Here is a 26687-nt window from a genome sequence, read left to right on the forward strand (position 1 = left end):
TCAAAATTAACCTTCTCTTAATGCGGCATGCAGGTTGATACTGGAATACTGGTACATTATAGATTTCAGCTGTTACAATTCCAAACATGCAAACATCATCCATATTAGTAGCCTAATGAAGTATAAATGTTAGCCTTTTTTTATGTCCAACATATTTTCATTTAAGTTCATAAAGTTAACATGAGTATAACTAAACGCATTTTAAATTAAATCAAAATGTTACATTTCAATTAAAAAATAACAAAAAATTATTCAGGATTCCAATTAAAAAAAAATCTAAAATAAAAGATCTACAAGCTTGTAGGTTGTAGATCGGCTATTTTTGATTCTTTTGTATGAGATATACTAGAATGACAAAGTAGGACGTAAGCAATATGCAATGTGGCCCTCTGGAGTGAAGGTGGAAATATAGTGGCCCTCACCATCATGAAAGTTGCCCACCTCTGCTATAAACCAACTTGTCATAGCAAGCAAAAAAACAAACAAATAAACAAAGAAACAAACAAAACACTCTTAATGTATACTATAGTGTAGAATTGTATCTCTAAGCTGACATTTAGTCACTTCACAAATTAAATTACAATGTTGAAAAGAATGCTGAATCATGATTTATATGAGGCAAGATATTATATTGTATGATAGTTATTATTTTATCCCATTCTATTATTGATTTCCATATTTCAGTTAACAATTAGAAAAGTATTAATAAACTTTCTGTTTGTGAAGTATCAGTTTTCTAATTATTCCAACCATGTGTTTTCTCTTTTCATGAATGATGAACGTGAACTAGTGTGTAAGTATCAAATCAATCCTTCATGTAGATCCAATGTTTTACATCATGTTTTCACCATAGCAGAATACAAACTGAAGGATTCTAAACCAATGAAACCCTCTATACTTAATGAAACAGACTCTGTAATTGGACCCCTTTCTCCCTCTATACAAATCTCTTTGTAAACAAAACAGCCAAACTACAAGCTTACATCTTATTGCGGTGCAACGCGTTGTGAGCTTGTATATTGGCTATCCAGAGCCCACCCAAACATGCATCCTGCCCACCCAATCAAAATTATCCTTCTCTTAATGCGGCCCGCAGGTTGATACTGGAATACTGGTACATTATTGATTTCGGCTGTTACAATTCCAAACATGCAAACATCGTCCATATTAGTAGCCTAATGAAGTATAAATGTTAGCCTTTTTTATGTCCAACGTATTTTCATTTAAGTTCATAAAGTTAACATGAGTATAACTAAACGCATTTTAAATTAAATCAAAATGTTACATTTCAATTAAAAAATAACAAAAAATTATTCAGGATTTCAATTTAAAAAAAATCTAAAATAGCAGATCTACAAGCTCCTTGTAGATCGGCTATGTTTGATTCTTTTGTATGAGATATACTAGAATGACAAAGTAGGACGTAAGCAATATGCAATGTGGCCCTCTGGAGTGAAGGTGGAAATATAGTGGCCCTCACCATCATGAAAGTTGCCCACCTCTGCTATAAACCAACCTGTCATAGCAAGCAGAAAAACAAACAAATAAACAAAGAAACAAACAAAACACTCTTAATGTATACTATAGTGTAGAATTGTATCTCTAAGCTGACATTTAGTCACTTCACAAATTAAATTACAATGTTGAAAAGAATGCTGAATCATGATTTATATGAGGCAAGATATTATATTGTATGATAGTTATTATTTTATCCCATTCTATTATTGATTTCCATATTTCAGGTAACAATTAGAAAAGTATTAATACACTTTCTGTTTGTGAAGTATCAGTTTTCTAATTATTCCAACCATGTGTTTTCTCTTTTCATGAATGATGAACGTGAACTAGATGGTAAGTATCAAATCAATCCTTCATGTAGATCCAATGTTTTCACCATAGCAGAATACAAACTGAAGGATTATAAACCAATGAAACCCTCTATACTTAAAGGGATATTTCACATTAAAAAAAAACTTTAGGTAATTGTATCATCTAATCAGGCTTTTATGAACACCCTGAACAGTTTTTAATTTGCTTAATTCAGTATTTGGATATTTGATGTAAATGTTACCAGGCCCTCCTCATCCAGTGCTTCTCCCCATACACACCCATTGTAACTTCAAACTCCATTTTAACCATGATAGATTAAAAAACACGGCCTGCAGTATTAGGAGGCTAGTATGAGTCACCAGAAAAACAAATGTTTTTAATGAATCTATCAGAGTTTGGATTTACAATGGGTGTGTATGGGGATTTTACTTCATGTAGATCCAATTATAGATCAAAGTGTTTTATAAAGTTGTTAGAATGAATGCTGAATCATTATTAAGCAAGCTCTTATGTTGTATAATAATAGACCCGTTTCTTGTTTACAAACATTGAGACTAAATGCACAGGTGACTGTATTATGTAATCAATTCCACCAATCCCCAAACCTGTTGTTTTGGGGAGCGCTGGTTTCATTCCCAGAGGAAAGCAGAATCCATGATTGAGCCCTCATCTATTGCTCGTTTGTTTCTCAAGCCACAAATGAGACCAAGGTGATACAAAAAGGAGATCTCAGCTATTGCTCCTGTTTCTCCTCTATTTCTGGGGAGCAACATGCCTCAGATGGAAGCTCTGATGAGCTTTACAGGAGATCTCAATAATTTCTCAAATGTTGCTCAATTTAGCAGAATTGTTGCATCTCAAATTTAGCTCAGAGTTACATAAAAAGGAGCTCTCAATATAATCTCATTTAAAGCTCATTTAAGCCTTTTAGATACATCTCAGATTTGTCTCAGAATGATCTGTAAAAGAGCTCTCAACATAATCTCATTTAAATCACATTTAAGGCTCAGATTGGCCAGTTAATCTATAGCTGTAAATTAGATGCAGTATTCAATCATTCTCATTTGATCAGCCACATGCATGCGTGTTCAATTTGTGTTTAAGTTTACCTAATGTGTTGTCTTATGTAAAACACATTTTCTTATATTACTCCTTCAGATTTTATCCAAATTTCATGCAAATCGGTACACATCTCTATGGTCGGATCAGTTAAGATTTTTTTGTCCATCCCAATTGGCTAAGATTTACATAAGATTGACAGGAGTGGCCCGAACAAAATGCTGCTAAGATGCTGATAATACCATGGATACTTCTGTTGGATACTTCTTAGGGCTGTTCTATCGATACATCGATTTTGATATGAGACTAGATATCATCTGGGATCTTACTTATGCTCATTTTGATTTGGTAATAAGTTATTACTAATAACTTAAGATTTACATTATACGTTCAAAAGTAGCAGATCGACGACAAGCTCACAACCAGTGGCTCTCGTCCTTTTCAGGCGGTGACCCCTCAAAATAATCATATTTGAACTGGAGACCCCCGAAAATAATCATGGAATTTAGGAGGGTTAAGGTGTTACATTTAGTTTGACTCGGTTTCACAGATACATGTGAAAACAGCAGATCTACAAGCTTACAATGGCATTGGTGCCATTTTTGAGAGACTATTAGATTAGATATCTTCATTATCCACAAGGGAAATTTGTTTTGCTCGGGTCAATGCATAACAAACATAAATATACAATACAATAAAACACCCAGCAAAGTACTTCAGTTCTATATAAAAAAGTATAAAATGATTATAAATATTAAAAGGTATTTAAAAGAAAGCAAAGTCCTCCATCCAGTGATGATCCTGGCCAAAAGAAAAAAGTCAGTGAGTAATTATAATCATGAAGCATTATGAGTGCTTATGCTGTAACTATAGTGCAAGCATTATTACATTGCATGTACAGTGTGTGATCATAGAATGCTTTCTAATGGGACTTTGTTATTGTTATAATGTTGAGTATTTATCCAAAACCATTAAATGTGGCTTTGAGAGTAATTTCTGTAATATGGGTCTGAAAGAGCTAGGCGGGGTGCCCAAGACAACAGCCAATGGAGAAACCTGACCATTAAATGGTTCTCATAATATGCGAACAAGTCTTGGTTTAATGTTTGCCCTGAATCTCAAATAAACAAAACTGTGAAAAAAAAGAAAGTGAGAAGTGAGTGAAACTAGCCAATGAGGGAGCAGCATTCTCGGTGAAGTTACCACCAACAAGTGTGACCTAATATAAATAACAAGGCGCAAGTTGGCACCTCGACAGAGTGTCAACTTGCCCACCCACATACATATGTACAGCACCGATCATGCATGAATGTATGTGAAATCAACATTGTAAGCTAGCATGATATACTTTTCTGAACATGCTATAAATAAAGCAAGCAAACAAGTCAGCATTCCAAAGTAAAGAGGCTACACCAAGTGTCGTGCAGTAACACATCAGCGAATAAAGCCTGCACAACCCTCTGACTCAGTGTAAAGTATAAAGTATAAAGTATAAACTTACTACTACAACAACTGATAGAGTTACACAAATGGAGTTCATATTTCATTGAGGTTCTAGTTGAAGCACAGTTGAAGCTTGAAACACACTTCACAAGCTGGACAATATACTCTCAAGACTCACTAGAACAGTGAATGCAAACCAGCACTCGTAAGTTGCTAGTAAGATGCATATCTAAAAAACAACTGACTCAATATATTGGGAGATTTACGAAACCATATGTTATGTTATTCATGTCATATTATGTTTTGATACCGAATGTTGCAGTTAGCTATGAAAACGTCACATATTTTCCTTCTGTAATACCTTAATTTGTTGACATTGTGATATAACGTGACATCACCTCATCAAAGATCAAACCCTGGATATCCATACAGTACATGGAGATGATTGGATCATCACCTAGATCTCCATATAGAGCTGACCTACATCTGATTCCCAGATGATTCCCTGTTAGGGCAACCAGCAACCACACTAATAGAATCCCTTTTATGCCCATAAAAAGGGACAAGGACTGAGAGACAGATACTGACACGCACAGATGCATGTCTGGGGTCTCACAGCACACGGTTGGTTCTACAGAAAGGGATCTCCATATTGGCATAAAGGGGATTGTATGTATGATTTCAGACGTCATAGACGTCATACGACTTTCACATAACGAGTGACAGAGTAAGCATGTCTGGGGTCTTACAGCACATGGTTGGTTCTACAGATGCCTCAATGTCTATAGCTGACCTCAGCTGACCTGACCTCAGGTCAGGTCAGCCCATATGGAGATCCCTGATGTCATGGATCTCTATATATGGGGCTGACCAACACTGACATCATCAACTCTACATCACCTGGATTGGTAGTAAATCTCCTGTTCTCCCATATGCCCAAACAGATGGCAAGGGCGAGGTCGCTTTTTGTCCATAGGCGTCTTACTAGTGTTGATTATTGTAGAAATACTGACAGTATCCATAGAATACCACTGTGTTTAAGGGTCCAGAACAGGTCCTACTTATTAAGAGTCCCTGGATTCTCTACAGAATGTTGATCAATGCTGATGTATGTTCTTAGTTTTGCTTATTACGCTATCTGCCTTGTGCCATATGATATGTAGTCAAATAGTTACATCTTATTTTTATCATACGTGTTCTAAATATGATCTTATAATAGCTCAATATCTTTTATATCTAACTATTAATTTACTGAATGTCTGTCCGTCTGACCGTCTCTGTGCATGCTGACATCACTGATACTAACAGTGTCGCCACAATGGTAACAATGCCCAACTGACATCACTGACTGACATCACTACAGTGCCCACATTTGGAGATTACATTACAGACTGGCCTGGACACTGAACACCAGGGACGTGCAGAGAATGTTAGAGAGGTAGGGGCTGACATTTCTAAAAGGGCCTTTTGGTGAAAATATTGAAAATAGCAGACCTGCAAGCTCACAACGCGTCGCAGCGTCGTGCAATTCTCTTGAATGCTGCCTGCAGGTATAGAATGGAAAGAGAGCATTTGCATTTCTTTCACCATAGTAAAAATTGCATTCTTGGTCTGGAGAGGGCACTTTTTACAGATAAGGGCAGGGGCTCAAGCCCCCTTTGATGTCAATGTGTGCACGTGCCTGCTGAACACTATACAGTATATGGGCATAAAAGAGAGCTTGTAATTGTACATGTCCTTACTGCTGTATGCATTGCAAAGGTGGTAGATAAAAAACAGAACATCTCTGTGTAAAGACCCCAGAATTGCGGCCTAAACTCAGGCGGCAATGGCAACAGACAGACGGACAGACAGACAGTGTGTGCGTGCACAAAACACGTACAATACACCGTATGACGCTTATCTAACAGTACACAGCAGCATGCTGCTTTGATAATGACCTCTGAATCTTGAATCTAGCCCCTCTAGAAGGGTTAGAAATCGACCAAAGCATTTTCACGCAACAGGACCTCATTGGACTCAGCGTCAAAAAGTAAGTCAGAATGACTGTCTTTTATCTGAAAAATAAAATAATAATAATTGATGCCGTCTGAATTTTGTCTTTTCCTCGAAATATAAAAAAAAATGTCTGATTTTGATTGATTTTAAGGACTCTACAGAGCCGAGAGAGTGTTTTCTACTGGTGATTCAGTCAGAGTGTATTGATGATATGATGTGATGACATTGTAAATACTTTTTGTACCAAAACGTTTGCTAAATATCTGATCTAAGCTGATTTAAGTAAATCTATATTTTTATATTATATCTAAGTACCAAAAGCCAATGTTTTACAGTATTGTCCCACAGTCAGGTTACTAGAGTTCATTTCAAGGTTCATCCACTCACGCACAGCCCTGTCTCACACGCACGCCAGCATGCACCTAGAGCGTGATCAGCTCATGCTCACCTCATGTCACCAATGATATAGTAGTGCATGCTCTGTGACTCAGCCGCCTTGAAAAAGCTACATTTCTCTGTTATCTTCTGTGAATGATGTTTTGCACCTGTTTTGCACAAGTCAGCCTGTACGTGCAGATACCCGCACCCACGCACTTGCGGGGTCTCAGCCGCCTTGGAAAAGCTACATTTCTCTGTTATCTGTAAAGAGAAACCCAACGATTCCTGGCACAGCCCAGGGGCGGGGGAAGGAGGAGTGAAGATCACGTGGTGATGGGGCGGAGGCAGACAGCCTTGCCCCTTTGAGTGTGTGGCCCAATCATGCCTGCTCAACTGAAGAAACAGCCAATAGAGTCCAGCCCGGGACTCCTCCCACGAACCAATCAGAAAGTCTCACCTCCCCTGCTGAAGACCTGCGAAATACTATAAAGACTCTTGTTACATTCATTTTGCGTCCGTCTCTACGAGAACACTACAGCTTGCTGTTGTGTACTTTACTGAACGAACCTCTTGGTACCGGTACTTGGATTATTTTCTCTTTTGTCTCCTTACATAGATTTTACTTAGAACTTAGAATAGCCCATTTGTGCAAACGGTATTGATATAATAAAGTTAACTGCTATTATTTTAAATAGAAGTCTCCTGTTTTTAGTATTGATTTTATGGCACATTCATACTCATTTCTGTTCTACGCATAACCTCACCTTCTGAAGTTTTAGTGCAACTTAGGCGGAGTAGAGAGGCTCGGGCCTCGAGCCTTGTTCTTCTCGTTTGGAGAGAGGTTCTTCCAAAAACCTGGTGACCCCGACGTGATGAGTTTTGTGCCTTTTTAACAATTTTCGAGATTCAACATTTTCGGAAAAAACGCGTTGTTGCTTTCCCTGAGTGTTCCAGTTCCAACCAGTACAACAGGTGGCCACCTACAACATCTAACAAGGTAAGCACAAACCTCTTACGCTGAAATTGTGCACATTGGCATAGGTTCTAAATTTAGTTGTGCTGTTGTATGAACTGTCAAACATTCTAGTTCGATAGGAATATTACAGTAAAATCTGTGGGACAAACACTGCTTGGGAGCGTAGTATAACTGCATCCTACCGTGAATAGTGTGCGGTATAAATACAGGCATCTACAACACCGGGTCGCGCCTGGGTTGAATGAGTAAAAGGTAACCTAGAGCACTAGTAGGGTAAGTCTCAAGTCCCGAACCTAGAGCACTAGTAGGGTAAGTCTCAAGTCCCGAACCTAGAGCACTAGTAGGGTAAGTCTCAAGTCCCGAACCTAGAGCACTAGTAGGGTAAGTCTCAAGTCCCGAACCTAGAGCACTAGTAGGGTAAGTCTCAAGTCCCGAACCTAGAGCACTAGTAGGGTAAGTCTCAAGTCCCGAACCTAGAGCACTAGTAGGGTAAGTCTCAAGTCCCGAACCTAGAGCACTAGTAGGGTAAGTCTCAAAGTCCCGAACCTAGCGTGAGGGGGGTAACTATAGTAAATCCTAGCCAAGAACGCAGTGTGAGGGGAGTGCATTTACTAAATCCTAGCCCAATAACACAACGGTGTATCCGCCGTATTGTAAATAATAACAGTGTCTCTGGAGTACAAGGGGGGCTGTTACGGTGTCTCCGCCGTGTTGTGAATGTTTAAACAGTGTCTCTGGAGGACAAGAGGGACTGTGAGAGATTGTTAGAGCGAATGGAATAAAGTGAATGATTGATGGTTTGAATGAGCTCGATGTACAACGGACTGTTTAAAAAATAGTTAACTTGTTTTGTATTACTGCTAAATAATTTTAGTAGATAGAATACATCCCAGCGCTCCTTCTGAGCCTCAAATTTTTGAATTAAAATCATTTTTACACATTTTAGAATAAAAACCAATTTTGACGGACTCGAAGAGTACAAAAATTAGAAAGACTCAAGGAGCTCCTGAGCATTAGACGGGTTAGATGAAAATCCTAAAACAGGTTTAAATCATTAGAATAACCTAACAAAAGTAAATAAAATACATCTTGAGATAAAATAACTAAGCGAAACACCTTTTAATGCAAATAGAACAATTTTTAAGTAAATAAATAACTGGATGGGATGTATTAAAACTATAAAAAGGTATCATCGGGTCTACACTTACGTAAGAGTACAATCTGCAGGAGCAAAAGACGGAGAAATCTGTCCAGATCAAACAACACTGCTCAAATAAAAGTTGAACACATCATTGTGATATTCATTGCATTTTGGAGTATTGCTGTCATTTTGGTACACTCTCTGTGTATTTAGTTTAAGTCAAGGTAAGTGACACAAACACACACCACTGATATATAGAGATCCTTTAGAGTCAGATATGAGCACAGAACCACCCCAGAAGTTCGAGGCCGCTTGGGCCTTCTTGGTGGAGAGGACAGCATCCCGCCTCTTTCCCCAGAATGCCTTCTCTAGGCAGTCCTTGTTAGCGGACGCCGCACACTACTTAGTGGAGTGGCAAAAGGACAAATCACTCCCACAAAATAATGAGCCAATAGTAGTAGACCCCAAAGGCATTCTCCAGCCAGAATATGTCACCAGAATCCATGCGTTAATCCACAAGCTGGAAAAGAAGTTCGAAGAAGCCACTCAAAAATCTACCACCCTATGGGGGGCAGATGCAAAAGCCAGAAAAATAGCTGGTTATCAAAGTAGGCTAGAGATTCTCAAAGAAATCATCAGAGTCCGATCCAGGCACCTCCAACTGGACACGTCGGGTAGGGCTCATTTCAAAAGCAGATATTCTGACGCAAAACAAATGGTGATTTCACCACAACCTGACTCTGACTTGTATCCAGACCCTGGCGAGTATGAGTCCACTTTAGAACCACCCAGGGCCCTAGCTAGTGCCCCTCCAGCACAACAAACACAGACACTGCCACCACCATATTCACCAGCAGGTCCCACTGGGCGACCAACAGAAAGACCACCCATACAAGCAGTACTTAATGGGGGAAGTGAAGACGATGGGGGTGTAGTAAAAGTTACAGGTTTCCTCAAACTCCAGCCCTGCGCTGAGAGCACCGAAATCATGGTCAGCAGTCTCCTAGTAAAGGATGACATAGAGAGAGAGATTGTTAAAGTCTCTGCACAAGGTACACCTGGTCACCTCACAGCTGACCAAGCAGATCCTTTGCGTGTGGTCTATCCCGACCTGGCATCTTTGACAAAAACACACACACCACCAGCATCCCTCATGGGAGAGGCTCTTGGGCATGGGTCTGACAATGGGGGAAAGGAGAGAAAGGGAAGAACTATGGTGAGGAAAAGAAGGGAAAAGCAAGTAGAAAGAGAGAGATCAGTAAGTACAGATAGAACATCCTCTAGTGAGGATGGGAGGAGTGAGAAAAGGTCAAGCAAAGAGAAGTCACAAGAGAAGAGCCCCAGCGCAAGGCCAAAGACGAGTGAGCGCGCTTTTAGTGAGCGTGCTCACTCCTCTGAAGGCTCGGAGAGGGACAAGATGGACAGAGCTAGAGCTCAGGGTAGGGGTAGACACCAAGCAGGAGACAATAGAGAGACAGGAGAGAGCGTGTCCAACAGCCAGATACTAGAACAGAAAAGAGAGTTGGCCGCAGAGAAAGAGCAGTTGTGGCAGTGGCACCAGGACCTGGCAGAAGCAGAGAGAAGAAAACAGGAACAGCAGTTAGCCTATCATGGTTATCAGGGATCCGAAGGGACCTACTTCCCTCAAAGTCAGCCTCATGAATATAGGCCACCTCCGCCACTTAGAAAGGACTTTCACGTAGGCGCACCTGCCACCCGCGGTCAACCTTCACCTTACCCTGGGCCCTATCTGGCCCCGCACCCGGGGCTGGATGCTGTCCCAGACCGGACCCAAGCCATGCACACGGTCACTCTCTCTTCTTCCACCACCACACCTGTTGACCAGAGAATTCCTGGAGCCACAGGGTACACACCTTCCTCCTACCCTAGGGCATGTCCAACGCGTGCCCCATGGGCCCCAGAACTGTCCACCGCCAACATTATCATAGAATGTTCCCACTGTGGGTTGCCCAACCCAGGTAGACGCCACACAGCAGAATGCAAGTCCAACCCAGCGAGCCACCAGATGGTGATGCATTGGCCTAACGGCACAACCACCATGCAGGCCCCAGTAGTACAGGCCCCAATCCTGTACAAACCCCAACCAGGTGGAGCAGCAGCTCTACCTGTGTATAACCCACTCTCATCAGGAGATCTGGATGGCATTCTCTCCAAACTCCCGAAGCCCGCGGACGTAGGATGGCGAAAATTCTACGATGATCTCAGACCCCACTTCAGTGGACGCACCATCGCCCTTGGTGATATCAGAAGTATAGTGGCTCTCTCCACTTCAGAATATGACCTTACTCAGATAGAGGTAGCCATAGGATCATCCAACGACGCCCACGACACTGAGTGGGTCATACACTCTGCACGCTTCAATCGTGAGGCAGCACGCAAATGGCCTTTTAAAATGCCGGAGGGGAGATTCCTCTCCTACTCCCCAGAGCAATCAGGCACTCAGTTCCTAGACAAATCATGCAGACAGTGGACTGACATCACAGGCACACACCCTAGCAGAGATCCAGCCTTGCAAATCCTGTTCAAAGGACAGGTGATGGATGTTCTACCTGAGGCAGTAAGAAATTCATTCAAAATGGTTGTGAATCCCATGAGCATGCCATTCGAACAATGGTCGGACACTGTATCACATCACATCAACGCACACAAAAGCACCACTGACATGTCCAAACAACAACAACAACAAATGACTAACGACCTGCTTAGAACACAACTCAAAATAGCGGAGACAACCCTCAAGGACTTGACCAAAGCAACAAAAGACAAGGCTACTGCAGCCAAAAACATGACTCAGACCGAGGCTAAACCAGTCACTCCCACTCCCATACTGCCCCTCATGCAGTATCAAATGTCCTGCCTCCCAGATGTAGACAGTCCCAATCCAAATGTCCTGACATACGCACCAGTCCCAATCAATGGCATGTACACCCCAGCCGCTTCCTACCCTAACACCCCATACAGAGGACAGCAACAAGGGGGAGGGTATAGGGGTAACAGGGGAGGGTACAATAGAGGGGGAGGATATAACAGGGGAGGAGGAACAGGATATGGGCCAGGAGTTAATGGGTTCCAGTGCTTCAACTGTGGGGCACCTGATCACTGGGCCAGATATTGTCCACACCCACAAAACCAACAGCAGCAGCAACAGGGATATGGGCAGAACCAAGGGGGAGGATACAGGGGTAACAGGGGAGGGGGATACAGAGGGGGAAGAGGTAACTTTGCACCAAGGGGACAGGCCCAGCAGCAGTTCCACCCACCCCCTAACGGCAACCACGACCGTGCTCCATCCCAGTACCCATATCCAGTCCCCAACACAGCCCCACAAGATCATCCAGCAGTTCAAGCTGTGATATCAGATTATCACACCCAAAATCAGGACTACAACCAGGAAGGCTACTAGGGCTGCCCAAGAGAAACCTTAGCTGCAGCAGAGGAACCAATGATCCCACTCATAATCAATGACAAGACATACATGTTCATGTGTGACACGGGAGCACGTTATTCTACACTTAACGAAGGCAAACCTCTCCTCTCAAGCAGCAGAATTAGTGTAATAGGATTCTCTGGGAAATTAGAAAGCCAACCATTTACTCAGCCACTACGCACTCAAATGGGTAGACAAGTGTTTAACCACAAATTCCTGTTCGCTCCAAAATGTCCAGTCAATCTGTTAGGAAGAGACATTCTCATCAAAATAAATCCTACCATACACTGCACGCAGTCAGGCATGTTAATGACCCTACCAGGCTCAGGTCTGATGTACAATATGTCAGGTTTTGATGACAAAGAAATCACTAGAGTAATGGCTCAAATAGGACAAGTACCCACTCTGTTTCACCATCTAGAACCCATTAAGGGGCAAGCTGACATCTTTTGGGGCCTGCTTCAGCCCAACCTTCACCCACTCAACTCACTCATGCAGTTTCTCAGTGAATGGAAGACCACTATCCTTGACCTCAGACCTTATCATGACTTGAAAGACCCACCTCATGTCACTTTAAATTATACCAGGACCCAGACTGAAACTGACACTGCTTATCAGGAAGCATGGTCAGAGCATACTGAAGATAAGACTACGACCATTCAGGCCCTTTATGTATATGCAGGGGAAGAGGGAGTGGCAGTTTCTGTCCAGCTCTCAGATGACACCTCCAACCTGTATATGCTAGGGAGAACAGCTGTGCCTCACATCTCATTATTTCTGACCGCAGGACAAGAAGCAAGAGCTCTCGGGCCCATGTGTAAAAGGTTGGCAGCACTGCCTGAAAATGAATGGGAAAGGACCGAGCATTCCCAATATGTTGTGCATCCTCAATCTAGTGCTGTGAGGATAGGCCCAATTAACACCTCAGAAACAGTAAGATGGGAACATACTGTTATGACTAGGTTCCACGGTCGGGAACAAACTGACCATGAAGCAGCACCTCAGTTGCTGGACTCTTTGCCACCCACCCTGTGGCCTGACGACGACCAGGATGTGGGCCATTGCCATAACATCCCACCCCAGACTGTCTCCTTCACTAAAGATGCACCAGTCGTGAATAAAAGGCAGTACCCTATTAAAACAGAAGCTTATCCAGATATAGATGCCACCATTAGGAGCCACCAGTCTAAAGGTGTCATAGAGCCCTCCACCTCACCTTGGAACACAGCCATTATGGCTGTCAGGAAACCAGGTTCCTCAAACTATCGTATGGTTCAAGACTTTAGGGAAGTTAATGATCACTTGTCCACAGCAGACATAACAGTCCCAGACCCATCTGTCTTGCTCAACTGCCTTACACCAGCACACTGCTATTTCAGCTGCGTGGACTTGAAAAACGCTTTCTTTAGCATAGCTTTAGCTGAGGCATCTAGGGAATACTTTGCGTTCACTTTTCCACCAGGAAGTGATCAGAAATGGCAGTACACAGTTTTGCCCCAAGGGATGAAACTTAGTCCAGGGTTGTTTAACAAAGCACTGAAAAGTCAGCTCAACCGTCTCATTCCTCCCAAGGGTACTGTCATCCTCCAGTACGTAGACGACATCCTGGTGGCGTCAGAGAACGCCCAGGACTGTCTCCAGGCCACTAAGGACCTCCTCCTCCTGCTTGCAGAGGAAGGATACAAAGTGTCCAGGAAAAAACTCCAGATAGCAAGGGCTCAGGTTAACTTCCTAGGTAGGATCCTTAAAGAAGGCTCCCTCAACATCAGCCACTCCCACCAGTCTTCCATTCTAGAGCACAGGCTGCCCATGACCATAGCAGACCTCATGTCTTTCATTGGTCTGACCAGTTATAGCAGGTCCTTTATCCCCAATTATGAGACTAACATCTCTGCGCTGAGAGCAATTGTCAAGCAATATGGCTCCTTAAACGGTCACCTTAAGTTTGACTGGACCCGAGAGGCTAGAGCCCAATTTCACCAGATGAAAGTGTTCTGTAGGCAGGCAACCACCAGGGCTGTGCCGGACTACACCCAAGAGGCCAACAAACCTTTTATCTTAGATGTTTCTGAGAAAGACGGCATTTTTAATGCAGTCCTATATCAGAAACATAAGGGGGATGGAGGGGAACGTAGTGTCATAGCATACTATTCGAAAACTTTGCCACCTTATGAGAAAGCCCAACTCCCATGTGCCCGTTATGTTTTAGGCTTAAAACTAGCGGTGGAGAGTCTGTCACACATCATTATGTTCCATCCACTTGTTGTCAACACCAACCATAGCATCAGAGCCTTCCTTAGGAGCCAAACTTTTGCAGTCACCCTAGATCGAAGAGATAAAGTTACTGAATGCCTGACTGCACCACACATCTCGTACATCAGCGAGACTCCAAATATTGCCCACAAACTGCACGCACTTCCAACCACCCCAGAAGAGGTACACATATGTGAAGAAAGAGCAGCACAAGATGCCAAAGTTAGACAGGATCTGTCCACCATAGAGATTGAAGACGAGTTCGATGAGCCACTAGTAAAACACTTCTTTGTAGACGGCTCCTCGTGGAGAGATCCCACTAAGGGGATCAGAGCAGGTTACTCAGTGGTAGAGGGCAGAGTAAAGGGGGTGCCATTAGAGATGTGGGAACTAAAAGAGGCAGAAGAATTAGCCACAGGTACGCGATCAGCTCAGAAGGCAGAAATTATGGCCCTAATAAGAGCATGTGAACTAGCTAAGGATCAATCAGTTAACATCTATACTGACTCGGCCTATGCACACCAGGCTGTCCACTATAACCTAGCCAGCTGGATTAGAAACCAATGGATAAACTCCACAGGCAAATATGTGCTACACAAGGCCCTAATGGAAAGGTTAGCCTTAGCCCTTATGGAGCCAAAAAGAATAGCTGTACTAAAAGTTCAAGGCCATAGTCTAGCTAAAACATTCACTGCAAGGGGCAATGCCCAAGCTGACCAAGCAGCTAAAAAGGCCTGTGGCTATGTAGAACCCACTCTTGAAATGGTAACCAGACAAGTATCTGTCTCTCTAGTCCCACCTGACCCACCCACGTACAAACCAGAGTACAACCTAGCATGGCTTAAAAAGGACCAGGAGCAATGTAGCCCAGAAGAAAAAACTCAATGGTTAGCGAAGGGCTGCAAAAAGGACGACACAGGCGTGTGGCGTTCAAAAGAAGAAGGCATATGCTGCTCTCAGAATCTCATGCAACTCCTAATCATAGAAACTCATGGTCCTTCTCATCTCCATGCCAGAGCAGTCTTAGAACGTATCAAAATCAATTGGTACCATCCTGAACTTAATGCCTTGGTAAATCTCTACTGTAAAGCTTGTCCAACCTGTCTTAAAATGAATAGCCAAGGGGGACTCAGAATGCCCACAGGGGCTCGTCCCCTGCCTTCAGCTCCGTTTGAAACCATAACCATAGATTTCACAGACATGATAGATCAAGTAAATGGTTTTAGGTACCTTTTAGTTGCAGTCTGTGAATTCTCCAAATGGATAGATGCCATTCCCTGTAAGAAAGAAGATGCGAAGTCAGTGGTCAAATGGCTAATCAACCATCACCTCCCACTTCATGGTCCACCACGTTTTATCCGTAGTGACAACGGCAGCCATTTCAGCAACAAACACCTAGCTGAGGTAGAGTCTGCTATAGGACTACAACATAAGTTTGGAAGCGTCTATAGGCCAGAAAGTCAAGGTTCTTGTGAAAATGCCAACAAGCAGATTAAGGCTAAAATAAGCAAAATTATGGAAGACTCAGATCCCAAGAAAAAGCTAAACTGGATCCAGGCATTACCAATCGCCCTTTATGCCCTTAGGTGTAATACCAACAGCACTCTAACAATCTCCCCATACCGTATGGTACATGGGTATGAGATGCAGGGCCCAGCTAGTCTTAACCTGAACCATTCTTCCACTCCACCTGCCTACACAGACAGGCAGAGAACCACCTGGCACCGAGAGCTAACCTCTCTAATAAGTGAAATGCATGCCCATAGGTTGAGTCAGGACAAATCAGGAGATCCTAAAACTTTCAAGCCCAAGTACATCCCCATAGGCCAGATGGTCTATGTCAAAAGGTTCAAGAGAAAGTGGAACATGGTAAGATGGTCAGGTCCATTCAAGGTAACAGACGCAACAGAATTTGCAGTCAAGGTTGAAGGTCAACATGTTTGGTACCACAAGGTGCACGTTAAGGTAATGCCAGAAGGAGATAGCACTAGGAGTGTAGATCAGATTCAGGAAGATCTAACTCAGCTCAACCAAGAAGAGGAACAGGCAGCAAAAAGAAATAAGCAGTGCCCCTTGCCAGTAGATATGGAATGGGAGCAAGACCAAGGTTTTGAGGACAAACGTTAGACTTAGCGTCCTTTGTCCTTCTCCAGAGTACCATATTACTCTGAGTAGCTCCACAATGATAATAAGTCTGTTAAATGTTTGTATGTAATGTCATGTACTGATATCTGTTGTTCTATGTCTCCACAGAAATCATCTATTGATAACTACATGAACACCACCTCTGACACCAGAAAGGATAACTGAAAGATCTGGGCGTTTAGATAAGTATCTACACTTACACATAATTTAGAAATTGACTACGCCCAGATTTAAAAGAAAGATCTGAAAACATATAGTAAGTCAGAGAGTGATATTAGGATATATAGGAACACTATGCCCAGCCGTAGGAAGTATGCCATGCTCTTGACTGTACTTACACTCCTCAAAATATGGATGTTTGTACACTTGCTAACTCCTGTCCAAAGTGCAAACCGCATATCCGGAAGTTACCAAGCATCAGATTATTATCATCATTACATGTTCTGTACTGAGGGAGTGGATTGTTCCACTCACGTGAAAGGGTACTGGTATACTTACTACGGCACTGGTTATCATGTATACGCATGCTTAGGAAATTGCAAGGACAATTGTCAAATTATTGCAGGATCCCGCCCCTTGTCCAATCGCCATAACGGAGACTGCAGAGCCCAAAGGGAACATTGGGGATCCTTTGATGGTGACTCAACTGGGCGAGCTAACGGAAGGTTAACTCTGGCTCGGGCTGGTCCTTATGTGATCATGAAATTAAGAAACCCACAACTTGGCGACACAGGTCAATTATGGTTAGGTTTAACTCTGACCGGACGAGACTCCTATGCTAAACTGTTTATTGACGTTTCTCCCAAACCTAACGCCACAGCTAAACTTCCTGAACGCATCATTTATGAAGAAGAAATCAATGATGAGGAGGAGCTCGATGAATGGCTTACTAGAGACCTCAACTCTGAACTGCCAGACATCACCAAACATCGTGTCCACGGATACTTGGAGAGGTGCGAAGGTAATACTGCATGTGTTAAGGCAGCGATTGCCGCCCACCATGCAATGCAGGACGCTGACTGTTGGGTCTGTGTCCATCACCGTCCTGATCTTAGGGTAACCCCCATTTCTCTCACTGACCATGATAGCTCCACTGAAAACTGCACCTCTCCCCGTGACATGCTCCAGCTACTAGCAATGTCCCATTTAATAGACAGGAACATAACCATCACCAACTCCTCCCTAGATGGTACCCTGAAGTGTATTGAACCAGCCCAATCAATGACCCAACGTACTCACGTTCTACCTGTCAAACCCATCAAGGCCCCCGTATGTTTGTGTTCCCACGACACCTCCCCAGGCACTGTAGCGTTAGGTATATCTCTGTGCGAACGCAATATCCATCTTAATAACGGTTATTGCACCTCTATGGCTCTAGATGGCACCCTGCTAAATGTCTCATGTCCATGGTTTAATGTATCCGTTTCTCACCTCAGCTATGCAGCTGTGTGGACTTGCGGCAGAGCCGCAAGACATTTTCTCCCACCCAAATGGAACGGCTGCTGCCACCCGGGTTATATTTTTACCAGTGTTATAATTTACCCTGTTGTTCCCCCAGAAGATGACAATGCCCACAATAGAGTTAAGAGAAGCCTAACACCCACCACTGCCTGGGCCACTCCAGACCAGACTCAGACTAACTTAGAATACATTAGGGCCAAGTACCCAGGTTACACATTCAAGGACCCATGGACTGACTCAGACTCCCAAATGGCCTATGGCCTAGGTGCCACCACCTTTATCACCTCTGGTGTGACTGAAGAGTTCACCCTGAAAAAGATTAACACTCTAGCTGCCGAACTGCTAATGTTACATGACTCCCTCTCTGACCTCCAGCTGGCAGGTCAGCTCCTAACCAACGAACAGTCCCAAATCAGGACAGTAGTCCTCAGAAATCGTGCTGCCCTGGACTGGATGACGGCTAAGGAAGGTGGTGTGTGCAAAATGCTAGGTGGAAAATGTTGTTTCTTAATCCCTAATAATCATGCTAACATTTCCTCCCTCATCTCTCATTCTCGTGATGCCATAGCTACCATCCCACAGCCCCAGATTCCAAACACTTGGTTTGACTTTAGCTTACTAGGGGGCTTTAGCAACTGGTTTGTCACCACCATTCTCCCAGTCCTGTTGATCGTAGGGCTCATCATTTTCGTAGCCATACCAATGTTGAAATGCATGATTAACAAAGCTGTCCGCACTGTTTACCCTTCTACTGACTTCCAGCTAGCCCAACTGACCGAAGGAGAGGTCCACCAACCTCTCCTGGATCTTGTTACGGACCAGGTCCGTCCACCTCCTGTTTACGAGGAGGCATTTGAGTGAGCTTTTGTTTTTTTACATACTGATGGTTTAATCCACCCACGCATAGACCAGCCTCCAGTCTACTTACACATTGAACCCGTTGTTTTCTATAAGAAATTGTTTTTCCCTGCTTGTGTGAATCCCTAGCATCCCCAAAGGACTAGGTGATATAGTTTTAGGTATTTTCTGCACTGATTTCTGTTTTACCCCGAAGGGGGTCTTGTGTCAATTCATGTTTTCTGATGTCATCTTATGGATGTTGTCTTACAACCAAAAAAGTAAAGTTGGACAGTCACACAGGAATGACAGGGGTATGTTGATCACAATTGTAACAGAAAAAGTTAGGGAATCTGATCAACAATACCCCACTATAGACTGACATGTCAGTGGCTAAAAACTGTGGTCTGTCCAACCAAGTGAAAACTCTGGATTCAGGGACCAAGTTGACCTTATGGTCAAAAGATAGAAACTGACAAGTATGAAATAGATGTCATCAGAAACATAGAATCCTGTGCCATTGTTTATGTGTTAGTTGCATCCCAAAGGGGGTGCCATTTATTGTTTCTAAGTTATTAAAAAAAAAACAAGTGTTGATTCTGTTGACCCCCGCTCACCATATTTTTCAGAAACGTTACCCAGTTTAGGTGGACTTCTTAAAAGAAGTCCAAAGGGGGAGTTTAAACTTTTCTGAAAAATGTGCCAAGTATCACATCACTAGTTAGTGATCTGCCCTGGAGGCAGATCAAAGGGGGATTTGATGATATGATGTGATGACATTGTAAATACTTTTTGTACCAAAACGTTTGCTAAATATCTGATCTAAGCTGATTTAAGTAAATCTATATTTTTATATTATATCTAAGTACCAAAAGCCAATGTTTTACAGTATTGTCCCACAGTCAGGTTACTAGAGTTCATTTCAAGGTTCATCCACTCACGCACAGCCCTGTCTCACACGCACGCCAGCATGCACCTAGAGCGTGATCAGCTCATGCTCACCTCATGTCACCAATGATATAGTAGTGCATGCTCTGTGACTCAGCCGCCTTGAAAAAGCTACATTTCTCTGTTATCTTCTGTGAATGATGTTTTGCACCTGTTTTGCACAAGTCAGCCTGTACGTGCAGATACCCGCACCCACGCACTTGCGGGGTCTCAGCCGCCTTGGAAAAGCTACATTTCTCTGTTATCTGTAAAGAGAAACCCAACGATTCCTGGCACAGCCCAGGGGCGGGGGAAGGAGGAGTGAAGATCACGTGGTGATGGGGCGGAGGCAGACAGCCTTGCCCCTTTGAGTGTGTGGCCCAATCATGCCTGCTCAACTGAAGAAACAGCCAATAGAGTCCAGCCCGGGACTCCTCCCACGAACCAATCAGAAAGTCTCACCTCCCCTGCTGAAGACCTGCGAAATACTATAAAGACTCTTGTTACATTCATTTTGCGTCCGTCTCTACGAGAACACTACAGCTTGCTGTTGTGTACTTTACTGAACGAACCTCTTGGTACCGGTACTTGGATTATTTTCTCTTTTGTCTCCTTACATAGATTTTACTTAGAACTTAGAATAGCCCATTTGTGCAAACGGTATTGATATAATAAAGTTAACTGCTATTATTTTAAATAGAAGTCTCCTGTTTTTAGTATTGATTTTATGGCACATTCATACTCATTTCTGTTCTACGCATAACCTCACCTTCTGAAGTTTTAGTGCAACTTAGGCGGAGTAGAGAGGCTCGGGCCTCGAGCCTTGTTCTTCTCGTTTGGAGAGAGGTTCTTCCAGTATCAAAGGGTGCGCTTGTTTTATTGTCCACGACATTGCAAGCGGCGCGAAGTTCAGCGGCGCGAGTGCCCGCGAAGAGCGGGCCAGGGCCGTGCGGCGCTCCGCCGGCCGCGCGGAGTTACGAGCCGTGGTGAATGCAATCGTTATATTTATGCCCAGGCCGTAAGGCCTGGGCAAGCCCACGATAAACGCCCGCGCAGTCCGGTGCGCATTTCCGAACGCACCATTTGATACACTCGGACTGAAACACCAGAGGAAAACACCATCCCCTACAGAGCCAGCACAACATGCAGTACAATTAAGTTACAGATAAGGACCAGAAGGGTGACTGCTCTCCATTCTGACATGCTGCCATTTCGACATCAACTTCTTATTGTCGGAGTGGCAGCACTTCCATAGAGGTTAAGTTTAGGGTTAGGGTTAGAGATAGGGTTAGTGTCGGAATGGAGACATGTCGGAATGGAGACATGTAACCGGACAAGAAGTACTGTACAATACAGTAGGTACAGAATAATACGATCACAATAAACACACCTTTAACAAATATAAATAAATTGTACAGATGTATACAGTACACCCTATACAATCATCTGGCCTGGTACAGAGCAAGAGACAATGTCAATATATATTTAAGTGTACAGGCATACGTGTACAGTCTATATGTCCAGGATGGAATGAACAGAATTCACTGAGGTACAACTTAGGAGCCTTCCTTAAGTTGAGGGAATTCCTGAACCTCCTTTTGAAGAGAATGATCTTAAAGTTCCTGAGTTGATAAAAGAATATAATCTTTGAGAATAAATACTTAGAGATTACTTAAGAACAGTTGGATACTTGCAAGCTATTAGAACCAATCGGGCCAATCTGTCTGTTCACAGACTTAAACAGACTCAATGAAAGAGAATTGCGTAATGATTAAATAAACTTGACGTCAATGTCATCCACAGTATAGTCTTTACAATCATACTGTCTGATGCAGAACGTGAGAAAATAAGTACCAGCAATTGATTTAAGCCATAGATATGATATCAGCACAGACAACAGGTAACGTTACAGGTGACAGATTGAATAGTCACACACCGTCTAACTCCTACTGCTTACTGCAAGGTTGTGCCATGTCTTGGCCATCTGGCCAGTGATGTATATCGGACCAGTTACCCATTTATAGACCCCTGGACTGGTACACATAATGGAGATCCATGGAGATATGCTGTGAGACCCCAAATATGCTTACTCAATTATTCGGTATGTAAAAGTCCTATGACGACTATCACATCTGACATAATACATACAATCCCTTTTATTCCCAAACATGGAGATCCCTGTCTGACCCAGTCACACAAATATGGGCTGTCTTCCTCCATATATGGGCATTCCCACAAGAAGTCCTGTTAGATATGTGCTTAATATTGATGACATCAGGGATCTCTATATGGTCACCCGAAGATAAGCGAGATAAGCGACAGTCAGGTCACATGTAAAAATCGGCCTGATGGTGGTGCTAAATGGGACAGATCCATGTTGATGACATGACTCTAACCCCGCCTTGGAGTTCACCTGTGATGAACTCCTAACCCTGACCACTTTTGCATCCGTTCTGGAGCAGCAGGAGTCGGTGGTCCCTGGGAATTCCCTGTGAACAGCCCTGTTGGGGTGTCATTTGGTCATTTTTGGCGGCGGCGCCAGGGGGTCACTGGGGGTCCCTGGATCTCCGGGGGTCCCTGGGAGGGTGGAGGTTGTGCTTTGGCAGGCAAGGACTGTGTGTGCAAAGTGTGACATGGATTGGGGCAACGGTGGCTGAGATATGAGTTGGGGAAAAGTGTGATGTGACGGACAGACTGACTGCCGGTGGAGGTTTTCATTGTAACTGCGACCTGACGGTTGCAATGAGTTCATAAACAGAGCCACTAACATTAATTCCAGTGGTGTAAAGTACATTTACTTAAATACTGTACAGTTTTGAGGTATTTTTACTTTACTTAAGTATTTCCAATTTTCAGTACACTTCTACTCCATTATCTCAAAGGCAAATATTGTACTTTTACTCTACTACAATAATTTTGAAAACTTTAGTTACTATTACTTTGCAGATATAAATGAGTATATTATAAAACATACATCCACTTTAACCTATTCTAAACGTGGCTATTTGAAAATAGCAGATCTACAAGCTCACAACGCGTCGCGATTCGACGTGTTGTGAGCTTGTAGATCACAATGAGAGGAGAGAACGAGAGAGCTAGAGAGAGAGAGAGAGAGAGAGAGAGAGAGAGAGAGAGAGACAGAGAGACTCTGATTGGCTGAAGCATACGTCATCATCTATTTCCAGCTATGGAGACACGCTACGTCATGCCGTTCTCAAGTTTGAAAATAGCCGCCTCCCCTTCCCCAAGTGAGAGACGGTCCGTCGCCCGTTGTTATTAATTAATATGGATTGGGAATCATATCCTCCTCTGAATACAGCATGTACAAGGAGCGAAAGTCCAAAAAAGGTAAGATAATTTCATTATGTTTATAAATGTCAACACAGTCGTGGCTGTGGGAACTTGGCTGGTAGCTAGCTGCTACAGGCTAGCCTATATGGCTAGCCCAGGCAGATAGGATAGCATGGCTCGTTTTTTTGGAAGCTTAGCTGTTAGATAATTAAAGCTGCAAATCTGTCTATTGAGGGTCCATTCCTTGTAGAAGGAGTGACAGTGGAAAAAAATGTAAGATAATCTTATGTTTATAAATTTCAACACAGTAGTAGGCTATGCTCTTGGGTCTGGGCTAGCAGCTAGCTAACATGCTATATACAGTAGCCTAGCTGTAGGCTGTAGCTGTATATGGCTCGTTTTCAATAGCAACTGAGAAACACACCAAGCTAACATTTGAGCTAAAGAGGGGGTCCACGTCGACCCCCTGGAATCCGGACTTTAGGGGGTCCGTGAAATTGCTTGTTTAAACAGTGTAAAAAAAAGGGGGAAAAAAAACATAGCCTACATTATGCATAGCATTATTTTAGGGTCATTATGTTCTGTATAGTAGGCTCTTATTAGTTGTGTATGGTTGATATTATTTACAGGGGTGTCACAAGGGAGGGAAAGTGGGACTGAGTTACTAGGGCCCAAGGTGGAGGAGCCTTAATTATTTTATACTTTAGCTATTGAAACAGCAGATCTACAAGCTCACAGCACTGCAAGCTTGTAGATCTGCTTTTTTTTTTAAACGTGGGGTCCCTGAAACAAAATATTTTGAGATGGGGGTCCGTGGCCAAATACATATAATTTTGGGGGTCCTTCACATGAAAAGGTTTGAGCACCACTGACATAGAAAATATTCAAAGGCACACATTTTTATGATTTTTCAAAAAATGCAGATCTACAAGCTTGCAGCGCGTGCTGTGAGCTTGTATATCTGCTATTTTTCAATAGTTAAGCACAAACTGAGTGAATCATTGTATCCAGGGCTCATAATTGTGCGACACCCCTGATTATATAGAAATGATGATCTGTGATTAGTTGGCTCAGTGGTCTTTAACGATTTTTAGTCCAAGAACCACTAGCTGAGAGATGAAGGGACCCCCCAGTCCCCAGTACATATTGGCTAAAAAAGATTGTGTTGCAGTTTAAACCTTTTCATAGCTTGAGCTTGAGCACAAGCTTATCTTGTTGTGCTGCTAGATCTGCTATTTTCAGCTAATGCACCCCTAATGCACAGAAAATGAATGCGAGGTGTTCAAAGGCACAGGTAAAGATAACATACTCACATACAATGCTTTGTCGAACAAACAGACAAAAAAATACATCTGTCTGTGCCCAAAGACCAAACTGAAGTGAACAAACTATGCTGTAGTGCTAATTACAATCTGCCACACCTGGCACAAATTAAAATTGTTTAACACCTGTTCTAAAAAAAATAGCCGATCTAGAAGGTCACAACATGTCAGTTATTTTCGTCTAAGGGGTTTGGTGTACAGGGGAAAAAGTTTAAGTATTGAAGGTTAAAATTCAGAAAATAAAACATCAACATGAATCCAATATGGGGGTCCATGATGATTACTTGGTGCAGCAGTAGCCTACTCTATAGAAACAGAATAAGTGTATCCAGCGTATCTGCACACTTCTAAACTGTCAATTTAAAATATGGGGTGCTGTGATTGATTAAAGGGATATTCCACTTTCAAAAAAACTTTTTGTCATTGTATGGTCTAATCAGGCTTGTATGAACACCCTGAACAGTTTTTAATTTTCTTCATTCAGTATTTAGATATTTGATGTAAATGTTACCAGGCCCTCCAGGCTCAGGGCCTCTCCCCACACATACTCATTGTAATTATTTGGGAAAATGGAAAAGATTAAATACAATAAAAACATATAAAAAATAAATGAAAAACGTAATGGAAAAATCACGTCCTGCTCACGTATTAGGAGGGTAGTATGAGTCACCAGAAAAAAATAATGGGTGTTTTTAAATAATCTTTCGTGGTTAAAATGGAGTTTGAAGTTACAATGAGTGTGTGTGGGTAGAGGCACTGAGCCTACACTTTTTTACCATACAGCAACACTGTGGGTGGCTAACTTCAGCTTGGTGTGTCCAACCACCTGACAACCAGGTATACTTAATGAGTTTTATTTTCTTTCTTTTTTTGGTGGTGGTGAAGGATGGGGGAGCCTTGGGAATCCTGCCCGTCTAAGGTCCTGAAGTTACAGCCTCAGCTCCAGAAGATGAAGAATGTAATTTCCAGTATCAGTAAGTTGATTCACACATGTTTTTTTTCTTTTTTTGTAATGTAACTTCAATTTGATAGTGTTGCAGTTGTCAATTATGTCAGCTACTTTCTTTGTCTCACTTGAAACTTTACTTAATCCACGTGCCCTGTGTGAGTTCTGTGATGATTGGACAAATATTGGTTGCGACCGTCAAGTCGCAGTTACTACCTCCACAGTCTGTCTGTCAGTCAGTCACAGACGTCACGTGACATCACTTAACACTTTTCCTCTACTCATATCTCCGCCACTGTTGCCCCTATACATGCCAAACATTGCACACACACCCCTTGGCTGCCAAACCACAACCTCCACCCATTTCTCACTCTTCTAGCACCACCATGAGGCCCATTCTTGCAAAACAAATTTTTGGACACTACTCCTAACAGAATTTGCCCTAAAATCACGCAAAGCCGTACAGTCATAGCACAACTTCTCCCCTCATTTCTCTCTAGCGCCACAATCAGGCTGATTTTTTTCAAACACATTTCTGGACACTGCTCCTACAGATTCTGCCCTAAAATCACGCAAAGCGGTACACAGTATATCTAGACTCATGTCATCAACATGAATCTGTCCCATTTCCCATATTCCCTCCTGATTGGTTACCATTGCCTACTAAAGTTTGTGCATGCAACCTGACGGTCGCTTATCTCCCGGTTTTAGGGAGTCTTACTGGTAATATGTCTTGTATGTGTCTATAGAGTTAACATTACTCTAATAGACCCTCAGGTGAGGTTAAAATATGCACATGTCTTCCCGCCCTGTGTATCTTTGGTTTCTTCCTGAAAGCTGAAAGCCTCTGAGTTAAAAAGGCCCAATTGAAATACACACATTAATTACATAAAATCATCCCCTACACTTTTTACCATACAGCAACACTGTGGGTGGCTAACTTCAGCTTGGTCACCAGTCCACCCACCTGACAACCAGGTATACTTAATGAGTTTTATTTTCTTTCTTTCTTTTTTTGGTGGTGGTGAAGGATGGGGGAGCTTTGTGAATCCTGCCCGTCTGAGGTCCTGAAGTTACAGCCTCAGCTCCAGAAGATGAAGAATGTAATTTCCAGTATCAGTAAGTTGATTCACATGTTTTTTCTTTTTTTGTAAACTTCAATTTGATAGTGTTGCAGTTGTCAATTATGTCAGCTACTTTCTTTGTCTCACTTGAAACTTTACTTAATCCAC

This window comes from Nannobrachium achirus, assembly GCF_963921795.1.
Source record: "Nannobrachium achirus genome assembly, chromosome: 6".
Classification (NCBI taxonomy): Eukaryota; Metazoa; Chordata; class Actinopteri; order Myctophiformes; family Myctophidae; genus Nannobrachium; species Nannobrachium achirus.